Source organism: Nanorana parkeri, unplaced genomic scaffold, assembly GCF_000935625.1.
Source record: "Nanorana parkeri isolate BGI_ZX_2015 unplaced genomic scaffold, ASM93562v1 scaffold783, whole genome shotgun sequence".
Classification (NCBI taxonomy): domain Eukaryota; kingdom Metazoa; phylum Chordata; class Amphibia; order Anura; family Dicroglossidae; genus Nanorana; species Nanorana parkeri.
Genome location: NW_017307051.1, coordinates 402,286 through 427,600, shown reverse-complemented (window position 1 = coordinate 427,600; position 25,315 = coordinate 402,286). Strand labels below are relative to the sequence as shown.

General features: G+C 43.9%; 1 protein-coding gene across 1 annotated transcript in view; it reads left to right on the top strand.

Annotated features, from left to right (window-relative positions):
- JARID2 (jumonji and AT-rich interaction domain containing 2) overlaps nt 1-25,315 on the top strand; it is a 156,917-nt gene that overhangs the window by 427 nt on the left and 131,175 nt on the right. The gene's annotated exons all lie outside the window — the stretch shown is intronic.

The window sequence follows — 25,315 nt, the reverse complement described above, 5'->3', positions numbered from 1 at the left end:
CGACTCCTTTGTTTTGATGTTATGTTTAGAATAGGCCGTTTCCGCACGGTACTGCAGCAGCAGCTTTAAATGGCTCGGCCTTTTGATGTGTGGAAGAAAGGGATCACACGCGATCATAAACTTCTTCCTTTGTCAAGCCGGATGCTGCTGTTTTGTGCCTGCATACTTGATGTCGTGTCAGTCTAGGCTGTGCAATAACAATACATCCTCCGATCTCTGTCTTTATTTTTTTTTATTCTAATCTAGGGGGTATGTCAGATCGCTCGGTCGTGTCAAATCCCATCCGCATTGCAGGGGGATCGTTTAGGATTGAGAGTTACTTTGGAGTTGCAGTGCAGTTGCCATCGCTGCCTTTGTTCGTGTTGGCCCTTTGATGCGGGACATTTGTTTTGCTGTTGCTGATGAAGGCGATAGGATAAATAAATACAAAGTTGCATGGCCGGATCGCCGTGTGTTGCGCCCCCTCCCTTCTGTATTGGGTAAACTCGTGCCACCCTACAAGGAATCGTGTCGCAGAGATTCTGCCTGGCAACATCTCAACTCCCCCAAATGGTGGGGGTGATGGGGGCGGGGGCGTTTGTTTGGAGATGGGGGGAGTGTGATGAGAAAGGAAGGGGGCGCAAGGAGGTGTTCTGGATGTAGATAGCGGCGCTGAGCAGACCGTGGCCCATAAATCAGCCCCCACCCTCCCACTTAGCAGCCAGAAGCATGGCTGCTGTCGGCTGGCTCGACTGCCCCCCCTCCCCTTCTTCTTTTCTCCTCCGCCATCACATCCTGCCTCTCTACCCCGAGGAGCTCAACAGGTTCCACCGGGCGAGCAGCTTCGGCAGTGGGCGGAACGCGGCTTGCTCCGTGACGTCAGAATGCTCTTTCCATCTTCCTGGTCCTCACGGTTCCACTCTGACGTCACGCAACATAGAAAGGGCACGGGAGGAAGACTGAAGTGGCACGTCGAGTTGAAGGAGGAACAAGCCCGATCGTGGCCTCTGGGGATGTGTGCTGGAGTGACGTCGGGGATGACGTCACAGGCTGTCAGTGTCTGCTCTGGCAGGCATGAGGCCAGCCTTGCACCATTCTAGCAGCCAAGCATGACATGCAGCGACCCTGTGGTAGTGAACTTGGGTCACCCTGGAAGTGATAAGAAAATGCAAGCATGGGTGTTGCAGGGATAAGCCAAGGTTAATCAATGTCATAGTTACTCTATTACTCAAAGTGTAGATTAGAGACAAAAAGAAAACCTTTTCTATAACTCCACCTCCTGCACCAGTTTTCAGATCCTGGTATGACGTGACTGTCCAGATGTTTGGATATAGTGCATAGTCCATGGCAATGTTTTGTGACATATGTCGGATTGTGCTGTCTGGGATCAATGAATGCCCAGGAAACTGTTGGTTAGGACTAAAATTATATCTTATGCTGGTCATACACCCGAAGGCTGAACAAGAAAAAAAAACACTCAATTCTAGTGTGAATGGGGAAATCTCCTCTGCCAGGCTATTATATTCTGACAGCCAGCACCCACCAGAATACCCAAACAGTATAACTGCAGCTGATTGGCTGCAGTCATCATTCGGCCCGACTCCTTTGTTGTCCAAAGGAAGGATGCTAGCAGGGCCACACACACTTCTTACATTTCAGCCAAGTCACCAGGACAGTGTATGGTCAGCTTAAAGGCAATTTTTTTTTTATTATTTTGTATAGATAAACCCCTTTGTGACCACAATATGACTTTATTAGTCCAAATGTAAAATACCCTTTTGATTTGATGATGTTAATTTACCTTGTCGCAGAGAACTGGAAATGTGCAACAGTGTGTGTTCCTAGTTCTCAGACCTGCATTCAATCAAATAAAATGAATCATACAGTCATCGCCATGTAAAATGGCGCATACAGGAGCGGCTAAACTTTAATCACACAAGGGTTAAGGAGTTAGATCCTCTGCCAGCTTGGCAGATTCCTCCTCTTTGTCCTGGCAGCCACTGTTACTGAAACAGGCAAGTGGTGGGAAATCCAAACTTTTATGGTTGTCTTCACAACAGGTGGTTGGGGACATCTTCGAATGGGGACAGCGTCTCTGGTGACCGCTCTCTAAGATGGGATTTCCCCTAACCTTGGAAATATCCTCTCACTTCCTGGTGTGTCTCCAGGACAGGCAGTAAGGGGAAATCTCTCTAAAGCTGCCCATACACCTTAGGCCCCATTCTCACTGAGCGACATACCTTTAGGAGCGGATCCATGCGGCCGCGATAACGCGACGTTCCAGCGCCGGTAGCGCGACCTTCAGCGTCGAGCTGCATTAAAAAATAGAAAAATCGCACGACATCCGCCGAAAAAGGGTCCTGCAGGCGCGACCGCGATGGTCGACGTGGAGCTGTACATAAAGACAGCTCCATTGAAAATCCGGCAACTTCACGCGATATCGCACGGCAAAAATGCGCGATATTGTGGCGGAAATTGCGCGGCAATCCGCTCAATGTGAATGGGGCCTTATGGATATTGGCCGATTTTCGTATGCGATCGGGTTTTCGTCCCATGATCGCAAGGTATATGGGCGCGGCTTTACAGGACACAGGCAAAAAAAGATCCATGAAAGGAGTTTTAAATTGTTGCTGGTGAAGGTAAACATGGGGGAAAAAAATCTATCATAAGATGTTCATTCAACAATGTAATAACAACCATGTAATGGCCGTAGTAAGGACCTGCATGGATGTTTGTATTCATTTATGATGTTTTAGAAAGGAAGCCACTCGTAGTTAAAAAAACAAACAAACCTGAATTTCATGACAAACAGAAGATGTATTGTCCTGTATTCCAGTCTTTTGGTATTCTATGTTCTCTAAAGGTGCATTACAGCTAAGCATGGTTGTCATTTTTCTGGAGACATTTTGAATATTATTGGTATTAAGTGGACTGAATCCCATCCAGGCCTGTGGTCTGTGCACCATTTCGAGTTTTAAATCTGCTTAGCAAGTGTGGTCGCATTAACCACAAGTTCGCGTTGTAAAATATGCATTGTACACATATCCCAAGCCCGGCAAAACGAAATCCTGCCTTTCCAATATAATCCTGCTGAAAGAATTACATGAATCGCAAGCAGCCATCAGAAAGTTGCCTGTTATTTGAAGTCATTTCGTCTCATTTAGGTGAACCTGAAGGGCAGAGTTGAAGGTTAACTTTACTGCCCCTTCCCCATCTGCAAATACTTTTTGCTTTGCACTAATTAGCTGCTAGGAATGTAAGAAGACAGCCATGTGTAAGCTCCAAATTAGCAAAGCATTGGGTCAACACCAAGCATCGGTGATGTCACATGTTACTGCACACTCAGAAGTACTCTGTGTTTGCTAAGAAGAAAAAGAGAGGAGTATATCTCAGTGGTTGTCATCCTATCAGGTATAGGGAGCCTCAACGGTGGCCCCTGATTGCTCCAAAGGGCTGCACTTAAAGGAGAACTACGGGAGTTAGGGCTTTTCCCCATAGTTCTCCGAAGGGTAACGCGAGGACACAAACTATCGTCCTCCCGTTACCCAAAGCTCAGTATACCGCGAGCTACAGCTCACGGTATACTGAGACGCTGCAGCTGAAACGAATCCTGACAATTATGTCTGGATACACCCAGCTGCGTGAGTGACAGCTGGCTCTGCCAATCTAGAGGCAGAGCCAGCTGTACCCACCCCGTATGTTCCGCCACTCAGTGCTAGAGGGTCAGACAGGGGAGGGGAGAATCCAGTCACTCCCCTGTCACGGCTCTCTGCCGTGACCCAGCAATGTCTAGAAATGCTATTTCTAAAACTGGCTATACACACTGATTCCTCAATCCGCCGGCTAAACAAAATCAAATGTTACAGATTCCTCCATCTTTGCTAAACCGAGCAAATGGATGAATCTCCCCTGCGGGTATTATATTCTTACAGCCAGGGTATTGTGCTCCGGCAGCCGACACCTACCGCTGTCAGAATACCCAAACTGATTGGCTACAGTCTCCGGCTGACGATTTTCCACCTGGCTCTTTCACCAAAGGTCAATGAAATAATCAAATTTTGTTGAGCTGCGTGGTAACAGGACCACCAACAGCTCACATTTTCTGCAGGAGTCGGACAAAATTGGAGCAGTGTGCACTGCTATACCTCATCTCTAATGAAAAGGTCAGAGTAATGCTCTCCGTAACATCATATACACACTACGAGAACTGCTGCACAGTGCTACATTGTCTGCACTGCGCAACTCTGTTCCCTCTTGTATATCTCTTTTTTTTTTCTCTCTTTTATAATGGCTCTCGCTCTAGGGAAATGTGCAGACAATCATTTTTAATTGTGATGTAAGGAGCACAAATGTGGGAGCATTGCTTCATAAAGGGACTGTAATGGAACTGTTCTCTAGCAGTATCATGTACCAAGTCCTAGTCTCTGGCCATCTTGTTTAGAATATCCCGTCTGTAACCACTACTGTCACATTTCTGCAGTCTCCGACAGTCCTCCGTACCATCATGTATGCTGGAAATTATATGTGTCTCATTGATGATGTCAGGGACTGCACTTGAGGCCCTCTGTATCTAATAAGTGGCCCTTGAATCCATAGGAGATCTGAATTCTTATTTTGGATTTTTTGTTACATTCACTGCATGGCGAATACATTGATCATTTTTGCTAATGGAAAAATGTCTGTACTGAATGCAGTTGTCAACAAACTGTGATTTTGACACACATCACAATCCTAAAGCTGGCCATGCACTGTTGGAGTGCTCTTTCTTTTAAAATCGTTCGTCAAAGTATTTGTTCTTGACTGAGTCAACTCAAGATAATCGACGTTGAGTCAACCAATTTCATTCAAAAGCCCTTAAAAATTTCGCCCGGACCTGATATTTGAATGGAATCATTCATAGTTAGACATGATTATGCATGTGAAGATGTCAGATCCGCAACCAGTATTAACCTGTTTTACACCCATCAGTTTTTACTCTGAATATGTCCCAATATTTACTAATGTTATCATATTTTATATTAAAACCCATCTCTGGGCAAACCCCCCCCCCAAAAAAAATATGCCCTTGCAGTCGACCTACCCCATGCACTGCAAGGGTTAAAGTGGACCTTTTGAGTACCTGCTTTGACTAAAAATCAATGCATACAGCTCTGCATGCTGATATGAAATCATCTTACATTCAGCTAAACAGACATATTTTTAATTTACTTACAATTACTGTTTTCCCACTTCCTGGTCCACTTTGGCACAAATGATGTAATCGTGTCCAAGCATTGCATCTCGGGAAGGTTAAATCAGCAGAGCATTGCTGGGAAATCTCATCTGTGATCTCAGGGAAAGGCATTTTCCTCCCCTGAGATGATTTGCATGATTACATGTCCTAGTCACATGTGCCCGAGTTCCAGGAAGTAAATGGAGATCTAGTAACCTGCCCTTAGTTAAAATGGCCACTGTCAGAAGACCTGGGAGGAAAAGAAAAATAAGGTATGCAAAGAAATATGGGTAAAGTTCCTCTTAAGTGCTTGTTTATGCCTAGAGGACCAGGGTAAAGCACTTTTACTTACCTTATCCCTGCTCCCACGACAGTCAGTGCTCACCTCTCTCCCTCCGCTCTGACTGGCAGAATGTCCCTCGGTGTCCTCACGCCTAATGCAGGCCTATAGAAGCGGCATTACATATGATGATGTCAGAGGTCCTTAGACCACCAGAGCAAAGGAGAGAGGAGGCTGCTGGGACTGGTCTATCACCCCAGAGGTAGTCGGCCGAGTGGGGATCAGGTAAGTTAAACAGCTTTTTCCTGCCCACAAGGCATAAACTTGTACTTTTATGAGTACTTAAAGGAGAACCATGGGGTCAGTGCTTTTCCCCATAGTTCTCCCCAGGGTTACAGGAGGACACAAACTAGCGTCCTCCCGTGACCCAAAGCTCAGTATACCGCGAGCTATACTGAGACCGCCGCAGCCGGGACGGATCCCGAAATTACTGTCTGGATCCACCCAACTGCGTGATTGACAGCTGGCTCTGCCTATCTAGAGGCAGAGCCAGCTGTACCCGCCCCCTCCCCCGTCCGTTCCGCCAGTCAGTGATGGAGGATTGGACAGGGGAGGGGGGAATCCCTACAGGCAGCCGTGAGTGACAATCACGGCTCTCTGCAGGGACATGATCGAGAAGTGAGCGAACGCCCGTATGTGTTCGCTCACTTCCCGATCTATTGAGCCGACGTGTGACAGTCTCATTGTCATACGTCGGCTCGAACTATGAGGTTGAGTGAAAATCACTCACCTCATAGTTCTCCTTTAACCCTTGCATTGTAGGGGTAGCCCCAGGGGTCAGTTTTTTGGTTTGCCCAGATATGGGCTTTAGATTCTACATTCAAAAATGATGGTCTGTTAAATTTGACCTCGTACACAGCTTTTAAATGTAAATCCATTGACTGGGCTGTCCAGTTTTCTTGAGGTCATTGCCTGCGGTCCTGCATGTAGCTTCACTGGCATTAGCGATGGCTACATTGGATGTATTGTTATGTCTTTCCCTCATCCTTCAAGAGCGTTATTAAACAATTTGTAGTAAGCTGTACAGTGTCATTTTGTATATCTGTGTTGCAACAAAACAGAGCTGGCAGACACACAATACATAGAACAGAATGAAAACAAAGGATACATTGTTATGCTTTATCTGTATTGACAAAATACAAACAAGCAACCATGAAATGTCATTTTTATAGATTAGTGTATACAAGTTTGTGGGAAGCTGCTGAATAATTGGTCTTGTTTTTGATGATAAGCATTTTTTGATAGTCCGTTAATCACAAAGTGATATTCATATAGTTTGGGGGGCCGAGTCACCCATTTGTTTAAACTAATTAATTAAGACCCGAGTCACTCATTGCCTATTTATATTTTTGGGCAATTTGTTTTCCACCTGCTATAAGAGAAATTTTGAGGCTTCCACTTTTCACCTGTGTCTGAACAGGCTAGTTCTAATTTGTGCTATTTTTTTTTTCTTTCTTAAAAAAAAGGTTAGCAATAGAAACCTCTGTTTCTCTCATGACAGGTTTTCTTTAAAGCCAAACTCTAGACACAACTTTCATTTAAATATATTCCTTAATAGCCACAGGGGGTATACATCTCCGTGTGCTCCATATGCTTTTGCAAACCCTCATTGTAAAAGTAGCAGTACCATCATCACTGTGCTGTTCATAGTCTGAGCAGAGAGCAGAGCTGTGGGAAGGACACCACAGACCCCACCCACTACAGGAAGGGGCGGATACAAGACCAGTCACTTTGCACAAGGAGAGGGAGCAGCAGTGACCGGTCTTTATTACCGGAAAATGGAAGTGTTTCAAACTGGATTGTTGTACAAATCTGGAAGAAATAAACATATCACACCAAGATTCAAGTTAAAATACACTTCTCTTGTATTTAGGGCAGATTCACACCATTTTCCTCCCATGCTCGCCTCCATGACTTTACTAGAGTCTCTCCCATCCTCTGGAACTCTTTACCCCAACCTGTCCATCTGTCTCCCACTTTGACTGCCTATAGGCGATCCCTTAAGACTCATCTTTTCTCCTAGTGTGAACTAGGGATGCACCGATACCGGTATTTTGGTACCGAGTATGAGTACCGATAATTTTTTCCGCTACTCGCCTATACCTATTACCGAGTAACGGAAGTCCCATTCAGGAAGCCAGGTGGCATGCAATAACTCGTCACCTGGCTACCTGATAAGCCGAGCAGCGTGTAAAGACTCGCCACCCGGCTTCTCGGTTAACAAGAAAGTCCCCTCTTACCTTTTGTATGTCCAGCATGTCACCCCCAGCGCCTCTCCAGCTAGAACGCGGTCTTCCTTCGGTATCCAGGCGGAGCGGTCTTGCCGGCCAATCAGGACCTTGGCGCTGTGTAATGAAGCAACGCCGTGCTTTCTGATTGGCCGGGAGGCCGGCTCCATGCTCCCTCGTCATGAGATGACGAGGGAGCATGAAGCCAGCTTCCCGGCCAATCAGAATGCCGGGCGCTGCGTCATTACACGGCGCCTGGCTTTCCTGATTGGCCAGCTTCCCGAACAATCAGGAAGACGGGCATCGCGTCATTACACGCTGCCTGGCTTCCTGATTTGCTGAAAAGTCGGCTCCGTGCTCTCTCATCACAAGTGACGAGAGAGCATGGAGCCCATTCCCGGCCAATCAGGAAACCGGGCAGCGTGTAATGACGCGCTGCCAGGCTTCCTGATACAGGAAGTACTCGTGCTAGGCATCGAAGCATTTTGGCGCCCAAATACTCGGTATCGGCACCGATATCGATACCAGTATCGGTGCATTCCTAGTGTGAACCTGCCGCAGTTCCACTGCATTCCAGACCAGACAAAATGAGACATGCAGTATTTTTCTAGTCTGGTCTGGAACGGACTGCGCTGGTGTGAACAGAGGCCAGAAATAGCATAGGGATACATTAGGATGCATTTTGAGTCCGGAAACAATCTGGTTTGAAGAAGATCTGGATGTGGTGTGAATAGTTGCTTATCTTGAATTTCACCTTTTTAGTGGCAAAAGCTCCCTGCTTTAATTCTGGCCTCTATCCCCACCCGTGTGTCACTCCTCCTGGTACAAAGTAGGGTCAGTGGGGTATTCTGATTTCAGATGCTGCATATACCATTGTATCAAGCTGAAAAATACAACAGGGACATTATTTGCTGAGGCTGGTGTGCACACCTAGAAATTCAACACAGCTCTCACAAACATAAGTCCCTGAGTGGCTTGACAAGCCGGCAATTTAACTCTCTAGTATCTGAAATTGGTTTGGACGCAGTTGAAGCATCCAAGGATGATGTTCATTATGGCTTAAATCTATTGCATACGGTATTGTTATGCTCATTTCTTTGGCTTCAAATGAACATTGACTACTTGGCTTCACATTTCTTTCTGTTGTTGCAGAGCAAAAGCCCAACAATAAGCACAATCTCCTCCTCTTTGCTTTACTTTGGAAGGTATTCCTGGCTTGTTGCTCAGTTTGTCTAGTGCAGGAATGCCTTTTTTTATTATTATTTCTATTGTCTCTGCTCCGGTATTTATATTGTTTTTTGCTTCTGTTTATGTTTTAGTCATCTTTCGACTTTCATTTTGTGCTCAAAGAAAGCAGTAGAGCAGCCATCGTCTGCTTATTCTTCCAGCTGTTCCATTATTCATATCGCTTCTCCCTTCCCCCATTTTGCTAATTTTCATAGGCCTCTCATGCTGGCACCTGTTTTTTACTGTTTCAGATAACGGACACTTTGCTAGATTTCATAGTGATGCATCTGCATTTCTGATATTTGCGTGACGTTTCATCTAATTTGCTTCCTGGAAAGTGACCGTTTTAGCTTGGTGTTGCTATACCATCATAAAGCTCCTACTGCTACCAATTCACCGATGATCCTGAGACTAAAAAGCAATAGATTTGACACTGGTTATTTCCATAGTGATTTATATCAGGAGCACATAGCAACTTACCTTTTTAATTTGCAGAGCTTCAGCCTTTGTCCTCCTCATTGTGGGAACACACAGCAGATGACCCCAGTTCATAATCCGAGCAGTGCAGGGCTTTCCTGTCATCTATTTTATATGTTATTACAGGATTTATATAGTGCCCACTGTTTGTGCAGCACTTTACAAAATGGAAGCCATACAGTTTCAACGGTTTCAATATAGGAGGGCTCTGCTCATGGTTAGTGAAGAGGGGCTTAGTGTAAAACATTCAGCCGGGTTTGCCAGAGCCCGTGCAAAACTGTGACTGACACACCTCTCTCCCATGCCAATTAGCTGTGGCAGGGGCATTTCTCTCCCCACAGCTACATGTCACAAAGGGGCAGGGAATCCCTCTGCAGCAGCTATTTGGGCCAAGTAGAGGGCTGTCAGTCACAAATTTGCGTGGGCATGGGTGAACACAAGTGAACTGGCACTAAGTCCCCACACCTCCTTACCTTGTGAGAGCTTGCAAGATAGACTTCCCTAAAGGGATGACTTTTCAAGGATCGGCAGAAAGGCAGACGGAACAGAATCCAGGTGTGCAGATTGTGGAAGATAGTTCCAAAAGATAGGAGAGGTTTAGTAGTCCTATCACTGGAGCCATTTTTTAAACTTTATTTTATTGTTTATCCGATTAACCGATTAATCGAACTTAATAATCGGCTAACTAATCGATTTTGAAAATAATCATTAGCTGCAGCTCTATTCTGGAGAAGTCCTGGTGGTGAACATGGGAGGAGGTGACGAGGGGGCAAGGAAATAAGAGGTCTTGGGAGGACCAATGGTTTGGGTGATCTTTTGAGACGCATTTGGTGATGTAGCTTAAGGTAAAGATGTGGATAGCTTTCCATGTTGCTACTATTTTGAATTCTATTTGTTAAATGGTAATGCCAATTTCCTAGCAAACGTGGGAAACTGAAATTATCCCCCACAAATGCAGCTGGTGTACTTCCTGTATGGCAGCTGTATTTGGCTCCGCAAAGGTGTAACTACTGGCGGAGAAGGGTGAGGGGACCATTTTGTGGGGGTAATTTCAGTTTCCCACATTTGCTAGGAAACTGGAATTACCCTTTAAGAAGGGGCAAATTTGGGAAATGTTGCATAGGTTAAGGCGGCATGATTTGGACAGCGATTGGATGTGGGGCTGAAAAGAGAGGTCAGAATCCAGGATCTAGGGCAGGGGTTGACGTTGGTAATCTTGAGAATTTTTTACTGCCACACCAGTACACCACTAAATTATAAACCCTAGTCTGGACCTTGTGTTCTTAAATGTTGCAGAGTTATGCTTCAGTAATAATAGTTCAGTTGACCAACTGAAGACACTTATTTGCACGGTAACATTGTGTACTAAGTGATGTTTCCTCCTCCTTGTAGAATATTCCTTCTCCACAACATGACCACAGGGGGCGCATAGTCATCTTTGATCATTCCAGTAAGTTAAGCTGTCAGTTGTACATGTGAAAATTATTATGTTCTCTGGATATACCTAAAAAAAGAACATGCAGTGTCTAAGGTAAAGTCCTAGCATATACTAATGACTATCTGTGAAGTCTGTGTTCTTGCTGGGATGAGCACAACTAATTTTAATTGGACCTGATCATTTCCAGTCAGTGCAGATGTGGAATTTGGTTGGGTTTATATACTATTCTGACCTCAGTAATATTAGGAAACTACCCTAATATCGGAGCTTGTAAGATGTATGAAGTCATGATGAGTAAGCTCAGTTTCACCTTCCTGGTACGTAGTTGTAATGTGGGAACCTCATCAGTAAAATAGGAAATCCACAGACAGATATATGGGGGGTAGTGTGGAAAAACGAGACAAACCTTACAGAGGTTTTAAAGGGATTTTTAAATATCCTGGAGGGATATTGTGGTTAAGCTTCTGGTGGTGGTTAGCTTCTGGTAATGGTAAAAACTCAAAACCTATGAGGCAATTATTGGACATTTTAAAGATGCTGTTTAAACCACGGCTGGACAAATCCCAGCACGCAGGTCGCCAATGCTCCTTACAAATTACATCTGGTGCCTAAGTTTTCAGGATTCCTCTAGTTGTCAGTAGAGCTGGCCCCTAAAGCAAAATCCTGCCGACTCCTGCATTGGAAAGCCTGGCTCCTAAATTCCTTTTTAACTTGTCCACTTCTGGTTTAAACCATGCAACTTTTTTTCAATGAGGAAGGTGACCTTTATAAGTTTAAGACTTGAACAAGAATTTGCTTTTCACGTGTTTGGATAATTAAAGTGAATCTTCACTCGAATTATACAGGTAGGATTTTCAACTCCTTGAGTAAATCAGCTTCTTTGTCTGTGTATTGGCAAAGTGGCCATCTCTTATAGACACAATCTCCTTGATCGAATATCTTATAAAATCTAAGCCCCATAGGTTCTTCAGGTATTGTGGGGTCAGAACTCAGACTTTTAAATATGTGGTTTGCTAGGCTTTCCACTGTCAATGCTGTCAACTGCACCTAGAAGAATGCTACTGAATAATGGCAACAATCTTTTTTCGAGGTCTAAAACCAGAGCACCTTGAACTGAAACTGCATACAAGGGCCTATTGGGAGTGAAGGGTTTATTATCTAGCAGTCATTTGAATATTTGTAAAGTGGATTTAGAACCTGTGAGCACAGACCTGAAAGCATGCGTGTAACAGACAATAATAAATTAGTTAAATTAGTTTAAAAAAAATTCTGCTACTGGAGTTTTCTTATGTGGTGACTGTGTGCTATTGTTGTCTCGAAAGGATAAATGCGAAATATTTTAGGTAAACTCCCATCAACACAACCTGAATCTTTTGCTCATAGTAGGACAGATATTAATCAGCATCTCAGGGCGCAGGAAAACGAAAGTCGATTACGCGTCAGTCACCTGCCTAAATTTCCTAATGCGTGCTTTTATGTGTTTTTGTCCCTTAGTAAAACAAAATTGTGGTTGTGCTGGGCCGTGTCACATGGCAGCCGTGTCACAGTCTACCTGTTTTGGTAAAGCAGGAAAAAAAAAATACTAAATAGCACTAATGGAAACATTTTATGTTTTCTATAAATGCCTATTAAATGGAAACTGTACACAAAACATTACCTTCTGCCTTTGTTCATGTTGTGTACTTACTGAACATGGTGGAAAAATGTGGCTATACACTATCTTATTTTTTTAAAATTGTGGTCTCAGTGAAACGGGTGATTTAACAGGTCATGTTGGGGAAGAGACTGAGGTTACAAAAGGGCTCTAGGACCACAGAAGGTGCATAAGTGTAATAGCTGTGCTCCCATTCCTTGTACTCTTTTAAAAATGTTAGTTATCTGACTTTCATACTGATTCTTTAACTTTATTACTTTTTAAAAGAAAATCCGATAGAAGTATGAAGGTTTGGGTGTTCTACCTTCATCAGTAGCATACTTGACATAGGTTAGTGATTTGTGTGGGGGGGGGATGGCAATATAGTTATATCTCTATACACATCTACCTTTTTAGGAGTGAGTGTAAACGGGACCTACACAGGAAGAAATAAACAAATCGCACCAAGATTCAAGTTATAATACACTTCTCTTGTGTTTAAGGCAGGTTCACACCGTTTTCCTCCCATGCTCGCCTCCAGGACTTCACCCTTAAGACTCATCTCTTCAGGGAAGCCTATCCCGCCTCAACCTAACCGCTCAACCATTACATTCTCAGACAATTCATCCCCACACAGCTACCTCATGTATCACTTGCCCCTCTCTTTTAGATTGTAAGCCGTCACGGGCAGTGCCCGCCTTACAATCTTGTCTTGAATTGTATTGTGATTGTAATGTCTTCCTTTATATTGTAAAGCGCTGCGCAAACTGTTGGCGCTATATAAATACTATGTAATAATAATAGAGGAAAATGGCCAGAATAATGGCTTAAACCAATTAATTGGTGGCCAGAATGTAACTATGTAACTATCTACAGCCTATAAGCCAGACCACCCCATTCACCTGCAGCTTGTAGACATAGCTGGGCATTCATATTATGAGCCATGCCAAAGGAGGCTGAGCACTGCAATAGGACAGCTAGTGAGGTAAGGAGATGCAGACCTACTGTTTGTAGGGTCTGATGCTTACTGTGGCATTTTGTTCATAGTACAGTTATCATTTTGGTCCGACTCACACTTTTGCTTGCGGTAATGCACATGTTAATGTAGCCATAATGTGCTTGTATGCACAACATATTAGCACATTATGGCAGATTTACCTGTCAACCTGATCCCCCTCCAGCGCTGTGCTTCTTCCTCACCACGCATGCGCATGGGAGTTACTCTGTCACGGCATGACAGGTCTGTACGCTGAGCTGCACATGTACGGCTAAGCGTACAAACAAAATTGGTAAATGGCAGCAAGAAGCTCTTATGGCAGAAAAGACTTTCACAATCTCTTCTGTCATATAAAGCCTGCCATTTGGCAATTTTTTTTTTTTTAAGCATGTATTGTTTATTGGATTTTCAATGAATACATAACATAACTAAAGCGTGCAACAATAATACAAGAGGGTACCATATCATAGTAAGGGATGGGCATACACAGCGAGGAGCAATCGACCAGTTTTGTAAACAGATGGAGAACATTTGAGAAAACATGTGTCGGTATGATCAGAGTATTTTACGTCCCCTTGCCGTGTATGCAATGACACTATGTCGAATAGGATTTAAGGCAATTTTGTTTTCAACACTTTTTCTTCACTTTAACACTTACCGTATATACTCGAGTATAAGCCGACCCGAATATAAGCCGAGGTACCTAATTTTACCACAAAGAACTGGGAAAAAATATTGACTCGAGTATAAGCCTAGGGTGGGAAATGAGGCAGCTACTGGTAAATGTACAAAATGAAGATGGATACCAATAAAATTACATGAATATTTATTTAATTCAAAGAAAAACAATAACCTAGCTCTGTAAGTGGAAGGGGGTACAGGGCTACATATCATGTACTACAGATCATTTAACCCATTCATATTAGCTGCCAACAGTTTGCACAGAGCTTTACAATATAAGGAAGACATTACAATCGCAATACCATTCAAGACAAGATGGTAAGGAGGGCGCTGCCCGTGAGCTTACAATCTAATATTGTACTTTACTTACTCTTCTTTGGAAGCTACATACAAAATATACATGTTTTGGGCTTTAATATTAATTTGTTTTTGCACTAGTGACTTTGGTCGCAATTGGAAACCTTGATGATTTTTCCCCACATTTGATGGTAGTTCAGTTGTGACAAGCTTGTGGCTTGTATCCATTGCATTAACGTTATTCAATTTAGGATTCTGAATTTATAAGAGGTCTGTTCTTTTAAAATGTTACACTGAAGTATATAAATATTTTTTGTTTGTGTGGCTTTGCAAAATGCTCATTAGAGTAAATTTTATGGTTTTCTGAAAACGTGCTCACTAATGCAATGCAGGATCTTTGAAGGGGGGGAGGGTACAAGTGGTTTGGTTGACAATGATAGTCTTATTGCATTGTGCTAAACAGTCTTCTGTAAAGATCCAGCTGGGTTGCAAGCTTAATTCATTGCTCCATGGTGGGATCTCCACAGCTGCTGGAGGGCCTTTACAAATGCAAAAAAGCTGTCGGTGTTTGTTCATCAGTGACACACGTATGGGGCCAAGTTTAGGAATCCATGGTATGGTGTTGCACATACGCTGGAAACAAGATTGTGGGTATTTTTTTGGGTTCGTACAAATGTTACAATACACTCATATAGCTCGATCCCTACTTGATTCCTGCTTAGCCATGTTAAATTCAAGTCATGGGTGGCCCTGTCAGCACCACCCAGCTTTGCATAAGTCAACTAAAAAATCGCCTGATCTCTCAGGGTCCGTGCATTAATCCCATGCACTACTTTTTCAATTGCACTGCGATACCGCGCATTGCAAAGCCGTCTGTTGCTTTGCACGCTGGAGGTGTGTTTGGGTGCCACTCAGATCAATGCAATGCACCTCCTGCACTGTTAATGCATGGCAGGTGCATTGCGCAGCACTGTGCATTAATCGCACAAAGCTATGCAATTAACGCACAGATTCGGTGTGAATGGGCCATTCATCCTATCAGATGCAGTCACTGTTTGGGGATTTAGGCAGCTGCTGGTGCCACAGCTGACTGAATAAGCAGCCGGCAGGAGAGTTCCTTGGCATGGATGGGGCAATCAAGGGATTTTTCTCTTGTTCAGCCCATGGCCCGATGAACAAAAATCTATACGTGTATGGCCAGCTTAATTTTAGGTTGAGATGCAAGAAGCCTCATGGAGTAGGGGTTGACAAATGAATATGGAGCCAACAAGATTTCTTTTAGGGGTCAGTTCCACTGATGAGCGTTGGAGAGAACCTCAAAAGTTGGGCGCCAGCTGTAATTTTGAAGGAGCATTGGCTACCTGGCTCCAGGGATTTGTCCAGCACTTTTTACTAGATATCCGCTAATTGTAGCATGTGACATGGCTGTAGAATGCTAAATAGTGTTCAGTGACAGTATTGACTTTTGCTAAATAGTGTTCTTTATGACAGTCGCAATATTTGAGTTTTGGTGCAATCTTTTCTGTGCAATAACTGTTTACTTTTTGAAATCGCATGTCCACAATGACTGCAAATGACTTATAATCAAACATAAGAAAATTCGATTGTAGAAAAGATCATAACCCATTTGGACAGTTTTAGTATAACTGTTCCGCTCAGCTATGTTGATTTGTGTGACTTCATCAGGCCTCACAGACTGTTCTGTTAACCACAAAAATGCAAACCACAAAGAGAGACGTTGCTAGTGCTAATCTTTATCAGCTTGTATATCAAGATGTCCACTCCTAAGCCAACCTACAGCAAAGATGTATGAGAATAGATAGACTTGTACACTAAAGCTTGAACAGTTTTTCACATGTATTGTTCCGCTTATTAATGCATAAGTATTTGTTGAGGCAACAACATGACCTTAGATGGAAGGATTATGATATGCGACATGGAGCATTGTTTTATTGCATATTTACCTACATTAGGCCTCATTCACACGTGCGGGTAAACAAGGCAGTTGAGCCACGTTTTTAATGCTTCCCAACCGCCTACCAACGCATCTGACAAAAGTTAGAATATTCAATGGACCATGCTGTATACACAATTTGCCTTTGCATCGCTGTATGGCAAAATGTATACAACCTCACAATTGGCAGTTGGGGGCACTTGGCAACCACCTCGATTCATGTCAATGGAAGTGCGCCTTAACCACGCTGTTAGCATGATTATAGTGCGCTTGAGAAGCATTTACAGAGTGTTTACAATGCACAGGGGGAAAGACAGTGAAGGTTCAAAATATCTCAGAAAACACTTAAATGATGGAGGAGATGATAGGCGGGATCCAGCAGCCACTTGCTATGCATTTTGAAGAGATGGCTGCTAATCCAAGAGATGGAACACCAGCCAGAATTTTATGATCCTACTGTCCACAGCAGCTATAGGAAAATGAGGTCTGAGAAGAAATCGGGCACGTAATGTCTGGAGACTGCGAAAGCCTGTTGGCCTAGGAGCAGCAGAAGAAAACCAACACGGGGAGGGCACTTGGCAAGCGTTTATTGAACACATCTGAAATGTGGGTTGATGCTATAAACACCTTCATCAGCCTTCATCAAATCTTCATTTTTGACAAACGTGTGAACTAGGCCTTTGTAATTTTATTGAGGCATGAGATGCTTATAGTGAATGAATAGACTGTATTGTTACAAATATTAATTCAGCCCAGAAGGTGACATCTTGCAGCTTCAGAGACAGGTCTACTTTAAATTGCCCTGTTATTCCTTGCTCATAGGATTGAGTTGATCAGAGAGTCTTTGTTCCTGTTCTTGCCCCATAGTGTGTGCAGTCAGTGGCCCGCTTCACATACCAGCTGTGTGTTCGCATTGAGGGGAATGAGTAGATGTATTCAGTGAAACAATTATCAGGAGGCTCATCTGCCTCAGCTTGTCATGTGTGTATTAGAGTTGTCTGACAATCAGGCATTCTATCCATTTTACTTCAGCTGTTTTGCTGCTGCAAAACATGAGGCTGGCATCAGTGTTTGTGTGGCTCAGACGTGCTATTTGTTTTTCCAATGGTCTGCCAGTTGTCAGCTTTTTATATACCTGAAAGTCACGTGAGAATGAATATTGAGTCCATCAGGGCCTCATTTACACTGGACCTCCTGTGTTTACATAATCTAAACACTGGAGGAGTTATCTACCAAGACAATCGGGTTCTTCTGCATTTATATGTATATAACTATAAATCATGTTCTCCCGAGTTTATATGTATAGAACTATAAATTATGTTCTCCTGCATTTATATGCATATAAATATCAATCATCTTCCTGGACCAGCATGGTGAGTGTGGGTTGCTGGTTCCCTGATCCTCCTCTTTTAAATGAATCTAGAAGCAATGAGGATTTAGTCATTTCCTATCTCTGGGATATCATTCCCCGGCTACTGTGGCCAAGAATAAGGCTAATCAACACAGTCTGAATTGGAGTAGAACATTAGGGCGCTAATTCTAGGGCTGTTATTCACATTGAAGGCCCCATTCACATGGGGCATTCTGGGATTCCTGTGGCAGGAATCCCTGGTGTCCCGTTTGCTTCCAGCAGCAATCTTATCCAAACCGCATGTAATAGTTCACATGTAATCGTACATAGTACAAACGTTTACAGATGTGGCCGCTGTCACCCAGTCATTTACTTCAGATTTGGCTGCTATACATACTGAACGGGGACACCTGGCATTCCTGCACCAGATATCGGTAGGTTCTTGCCACAGGAATACCAGATCGCTCCATGTGAATGGAGCCCAACTCTAAACTGTGGATCTGTAAAAGGTAATCTTCAGGCCCAAAATGTGCATTTTAACGTGTGTGAAAAAAAAAAAGCAAAAACAGCTCATCAGACAGCAAAAGGGTTAAATGTATACAACCACATGCTTGTCACTGCCTGGGTGAATAAGGCCTAATATGAACTTTACACCATATATAAAGTTAGCGATTGCTGATTGCTCAGTGATTTTATAATTGTCTACTTTTTCTGTACTGTGCCAGCTATGTTTATTTAGCTGTGACAGATGATGATAGAATAAGCTAAGCCAGTTGTTTCTACATTTTCCAGTCTAATAAGTTAGTTCAGGAGGAGGATTGACTGATTTAATGCTGCAGGAACCTTTTCCTCCAGCGACGGTTAATGGATGGATTACTTTTCTTTTCTAAGGCCACTTTTACGCTGTTCTGATCAGGTCCTTCTGTCAGTTTTTCAGGTGGACCTGATCGGAAGCTCAATATTGGTCTATGGGGAGTCGGATGTAAGTGGACATGTATCTGTTTACATCCGATAACCTCTGGGGGAAAAAAACCCCACAGTTCCGTTTGGTGGGCCTGGATGGGACGGATTGGAGGTAATCGGATATAAATGGACACATGTCTGATTACATCCGACTGCCCATAGACCTAACATAGGTGCTCGCTGCTCTTAGATCCTACTGCCCATAGACCTAACATAGGTGCTCGCAGCTCTTCGATCCGACTGCCCATAGACCTAACATAGGTGCTCGCAGCTCTTCGATCCGACTGCCCATAGACCTAACATAGGTGCTCGCAGCTCTTCGATCCGACTGCCCATAGACCTAACATAGGTGCTCGCAGCTCTTCGATCCGACTGCCCATAGACCTAACATAGGTGCTCGCAGCTCTTCGATCCGACTGCCCATAGACCTAACATAGGTGCTCGCAGCTCTTCGATCCGACTGCCCATAGACCTAACATAGGTGCTCGCAGCTCTTCGATCCGACTGCCCATAGACCTAACATAGGTGCTCGCAGCTCTTCGATCCGACTGCCCATAGACCTAACATAGGTGCTCGCAGCTCTTCGATCCGACTGCCCATAGACCTAACATAGGTGCTCGCAGCTCTTCGATCCGACTGCCCATAGACCTAACATAGGTGCTCGCAGCTCTTCGATCCGACTGCCCATAGACCTAACATAGGTGCTCGCAGCTCTTCGATCCGACTGCCCATAGACCTAACATAGGTGCTCGCAGCTCTTCGATCCGACTGCCCATAGACCTAACATAGGTGCTCGCAGCTCTTCGATCCGACTGCCCATAGACCTAACATAGGTGCTCGCAGCTCTTCGATCCGACTGCCCATAGACCTAACATAGGTGCTCGCAGCTCTTCGATCCGACTGCCCATAGACCTAACATAGGTGCTCGCAGCTCTTCGATCCGACTGCCCATAGACCTAACATAGGTGCTCGCAGCTCTTCGATCCGACTGCCCATAGACCTAACATAGGTGCTCGCAGCTCTTCGATCCGACTGCCCATAGACCTAACATAGGTGCTCGCAGCTCTTCGATCCGACTGCCCATAGACCTAACATAGGTGCTCGCAGCTCTTCGATCCGACTGCCCATAGACCTAACATAGGTGCTCGCAGCTCTTCGATCCGACTGCCCATAGACCTAACATAGGTGCTCGCAGCTCTTCGATCCGACTGCCCATAGACCTAACATAGGTGCTCGCAGCTCTTCGATCCGACTGCCCATAGACCTAACATAGGTGCTCGCAGCTCTTCGATCCGACTGCCCATAGACCTAACATAGGTGCTCGCAGCTCTTCGATCCGACTGCCCATAGACCTGATATAGGTGCTCACAGCTCTTAGATCCGACTGCCGATAGACCTGATATAGGTGCTCACAGCTCTTAGATCCGACTACCCAAAGACCTAGCATAGGTGCTCACAGCTCTTAGATCCGACTGCCCATAGACCTGATATAGGTGCTTACAGCTCTTAGATCCCAACTGCCGATAGCTCTTAGATCCGACTGCCCATAGACCTGATATAGGTGCTTACAGCTCTTAGATCCCAACTGCCGATAGCTCTTAGATCCGACTGCCCATAGACCTGATATAGGTGCTTACAGCTCTTAGATCCCAACTGCCGATAGCTCTTAGATCCGACTGCCCATAGACCTGATATAGGTGCTTACAGCTCTTAGATCCCAACTGCCGATAGCTCTTAGATCCGACTGCCCATAGACCTGATATAGGTGCTTACAGCTCTTAGATCCCAACTGCCGATAGCTCTTAGATCCGACTGCCCATAGACCTGATATAGGTGCTTACAGCTCTTAGATCCCAACTGCCGATAGCTCTTAGATCCGACTGCCCATAGACCTGATATAGGTGCTTACAGCTCTTAGATCCCAACTGCCGATAGCTCTTAGATCCGACTGCCCATAGACCTGATATAGGTGCTTACAGCTCTTAGATCCCAACTGCCGATAGCTCTTAGATCCGACTGCCCATAGACCTGATATAGGTGCTTACAGCTCTTAGATCCCAACTGCCGATAGCTCTTAGATCCGACTGCCCATAGACCTAACATAGGTGCTCACAGCTCAGTTTTTTCTGAAGAAAGAAACTTAACGGTCAAGGATGTCACAAAAGTGACATCTGTACCAGACTGCTGCCATCAGCAGGGGATCTGTGCATGGATCCACTGCTGGTCAGAACAGACGCCACCCATGTGAAGGGGGCCTAATAGGTACACCTACCTCCCTTGCTTTCCTTCCCTTTGCCTGGGAAGAGGAGTGCTTTTATTGATCTGCATTTCTGTATCCTTGTTAAACAAGTTATGAAACCTACTGGAGAGGAAAAAAAAGCATAGTTCTTTCAGGCAAGCTTTATTCATTGCTTTATTTACTAGGAGATTGTTTTTATACTTGAAAGCAACATTGCATTTCCATGTCTGCTTTTGCTTTTTTTCACCCTAGCTATCCACTTCCAAGTTGCTTTGCAAATCCTCAAAGGGTATAAGTACTGAGTCTACTGACCATTCCCTCATCTGATATTGAAATTAATATCGTAACAGAGGTTTTAAGGATCATCTGGTTATCACCAAGGTATCGTATTCGAAATGCATGTCATGTTTCCCTTGTGGAGGCCTTGGCCACGTTCCAACAAGTGGGTGGCTACATAAATACATTTTGCTAAGCTCATGTTATTTTTGTCTAGGACCTCGGAGTACACACTATGTAACTACAGCTATATTAGAATAACGTGGATCTCCAGTCAAATACACTGTTCAGGTTCAGACTTAGGCTAGCCATACATGCACAGAAATCTAATAGATATCCCCATCCACACTAAACAGTATGGATTGACAATTCTACCCTAGTGACTGTTATTCAGCTGGTGCCCGTGGCTGTTCAAATAAAACATTGACTGTGTCAAAATGGATGCAGTATGTGCTCGGCCAACAATTTTCCACCCAACTTTTGATTTTTCATTCAAAGTTTGTTGAGCTGGGTGGTGCCATCAGGGCCACCAATGGCTTGAATTTTTTCAGATTCAGCAGGAATCGGCCAAAATTCGAGCCATGTATGGCCAATCGTTATGTGCATGAGCTTGGATTGAATCTAGTGCACCCAAGCCTATGCTAAACTGTCAGTGACACCCCCCTCCTGGCCCAAGCATTTTCCATCCTGCAGCTACATGTATGAAAGGTGCAAGGAAGGCCCCAGCCACAGCTAATTTTCCCAGGAAAGGGATTGTGTCATTCACAGTTTTGTGTGGGCTTGTGCAAACTGGGTACTTTTGAATCCCCCCATCCACGTAAAACCCTGTGGATGGAGGAATCTCCCCTGCTGGCTATTGTATTCTGACAGCCAATATCCATGGCTTTTAGAATACCCATATAGTGACTGGAGCTAATTGGTTCAGCCTACAATTTTATGCCTAGCTCCTTTTGATTCTAAACAGCTTGGATGGAGGAATTGAAGGTTTTTTTTTTCTTGTTCAGGCTACGAGGCCTGCTTTAAAGCCTCTCCTTAGGCCTCATACATTTAATTCTCCCTGTTCTAGAAATGGTTAGTGTTTGTTATTGTTGACCAAATGTTTAACAATTGCATCGGTAGGGGGTATTTCCAGTGCAGCTTAAATTCAAATTCTAGGTATTTGCATGTTAATGAACACCTCTCCTCCCAGGACCTCTGTTCTGCTTACCACAGCTTGTCGAGGCTCTAAACTTCAAAGGCTAATGTTACTGCTTTCTGAACATGTGTGTCTCTTGCCTCTGGGAGACCTCATTGTCTGTGCAGCAAGCAGAGTGGAACTGCTGGGGGTTATGTTTCAAAATGTTAATTGAGAAACATTTCAGCCTGAAAATGTGGTAATTCCTTCCTGCCCTCAATTCCACTATTTCCTGCCTTGTCCAGAATTACCCTTTTATATCTAATGGAAGCTCATTTTCTTCAAGAGATTCATAACCACATACAGTAGCGGTTGTGTTGACGATGTGCAGTTTACAGCAAAATCATTCACGTATGAAGGTGTCATTTTTCAACAGACGCTTCTGTGTTTATTAAGCAATGTTACATTTGGATGTAGTTTACAGGGTTTTTTTTATTAAAAGTAAATCTTGTTTCTTTTAAAATCGGAACCACTGTCGTTCACACCATAGCTTTGCATTAAACTCGCAATACCATGAACTCTGGACAGATATAAAAGAAAAACACTAATTATTGCAGTATTATATAATTGTTCAGTATAGTCCAGCTTTGTGACCCCCGCTTCATGTTACTCCCATATTTAGGATCACATTCCCCAGCCCCCCACTGACCTGAGTTGGGGGATGCTTTTTCCCACAGGCTCTTGTTTTTATTTGAATTTGGCCTGTCTATGCTTGCCTCCACCCCACACACCCGTGTCAATTATTTACAGATCTACAAAATAAAAAAATACATGTCCCGTCTGCCAATGTGGCAGAGAACTCATAGATCTCAATGGAGTGAGTGATGTCACTTGACTTGTAATCTGTTCATAACTTCCTCCAGTCCTATAACAGGAGGTAAGAGCAGAATGAGCAGAGTCTTCTCATTGGCCATACACAGTCTGAGTAGATAAGAATTCCTTAAAGTCAAAGATTTTTTTTTCCCTCCCCCCCAATGTTAATTAAAGCGTTTACCCTAAATGATGTTTCTTAATCCGATCTTCTTTCCTGTAGTTTTCATCCGTCCCTCAAAGCAAATACAGTCTAAATACATTAACCATGTGTGTTTTATAATTGAATGTTGGGTGTGCTTTGTTTATTTCATTTTAGATCTGCACAGCAATCCAGTATGAAACCTGGACCCGGATACGGGTCTTGTATCCACCCCCCATGTAGTTTTTTTGCAAGCAGCATGTAGTGGGTGGAGCCTGCTGGGTCCCTCCCAGAGCTCTGCTCTCTGCACAGTACAGTGACAATGTCACAGCTACATCTAAAATGTAATTTCAGGGTTTGGAAAGGCATTTGGTACACTCAAAGTGGATTTACATCCTTTATGGCTATTGGGGAATGTAGTTCTATGCAGGTTTTTCTACCTGGAGTTCAGCTTTATTTGCAGTAGAGAAAAGTCAGGTCACTATGCTCCATGTATATTCTCAACCATTATGATTACATGTCTGAACTTGGCAAACATACTGAAAGGTACAGTTTATTATCTGTACTATCGATTAAATGGCAGTTACGTCCTGTGAGCTGTGTCCTGCAGTGCTGAAAGTCGGCGGTGTACATAAATATCATGACCTCTCATTCAGGACACAGCAACAAGGACAAACATGTTTCCAAGCCTTTCCCTTGTTAGCAGTAAAACATGACTGGGGATAAAAGAAGGAAGCTAGAGGAGGGGGTGAATGTAAACATGCAATCCTTCATACTGCAACAAAAATGTGTTTCACTCGCTGCTGCTATTTCATGCCAAAGTAAATGTTGGCTTTCTATCAGCTGTAGAGCTAAAGACATTTAACATTTTTTTTTTTCTTGCCCCAAAATAGACTGCATTTATACAAACCATCTACTGCAATTAAGACAACGCGGCACTGAGTGTTTATAGGATATGTGAATGCGGTTTACTTGTTGCCTAAATTATTTATGTGTGTGTGTATATACACATAAAATATCTACATACATGAACAATATGCTAAATGTGTGAGTACAAATACCGTATTTTTCCGTCTATAAGACGCCCCCATGTATAGGACGCCCCTCACTTTTCTTACCCAAAATTCAGAAATCAATATTTTCATGCTCTTTTGCATAACTGATTACATCCAGTTTAAATTTTGCAGAGTAAGACAGCTGCTTCCTGGTATTGGTATTTACCGGGATTTTTTTTGTTTTCTGACATTTTATGGGCTCAGAATGCTCCGACATTACCGCTCCCTTTTACATCTGGGCACTGGCTACAGGCTCTCCGCAGCATCAGCTGACGTCGGGTACATAAGGCTCATGATTGGAGGAAACCGGTTAGCTTGTCTCTGCAATCGGAAGTTTCACTCGTGAGGCTAGTTTGCAGAGGTATCGGCAGTTTCGCAACCACAGTTCTCCTCTCGGCCCCCTGAGTATAAGACGCCCCTCCATTTTTAGGTAAATATTTTTATGAAAAAGTATAGTCTTATACACGGAAAAATACAGTATGCATGTTTCTTAATGTGATTTTAAAGCCAAAAGGTTTTTAAGCTATTTTAAATGCTGAATAAACCACTTGCAATGGATGCTAGATGTATAAAGAGTTTCCTGCTGAATCAGCGGATCCCCTGAGCAATGGCCCTGGTATCCTTTTTTTAGGGGGGCTCAAAGGAGCAGGGTCCTATGGAGGCACCCTTGCGTGTGCACACAGACAGACACAGCAAGGCAAATCACTACCCTGATCCCCTTTCCTCCCTCAATCTAGTGGATGGACTTCTGCTAGAGATTGTGATGTTCTTTGTGAGCTTGTACTAGACAGGAAATTCAGGGAAATTTAGCTTAGGCTGGGTTCACACCTAGGCGTATCGAA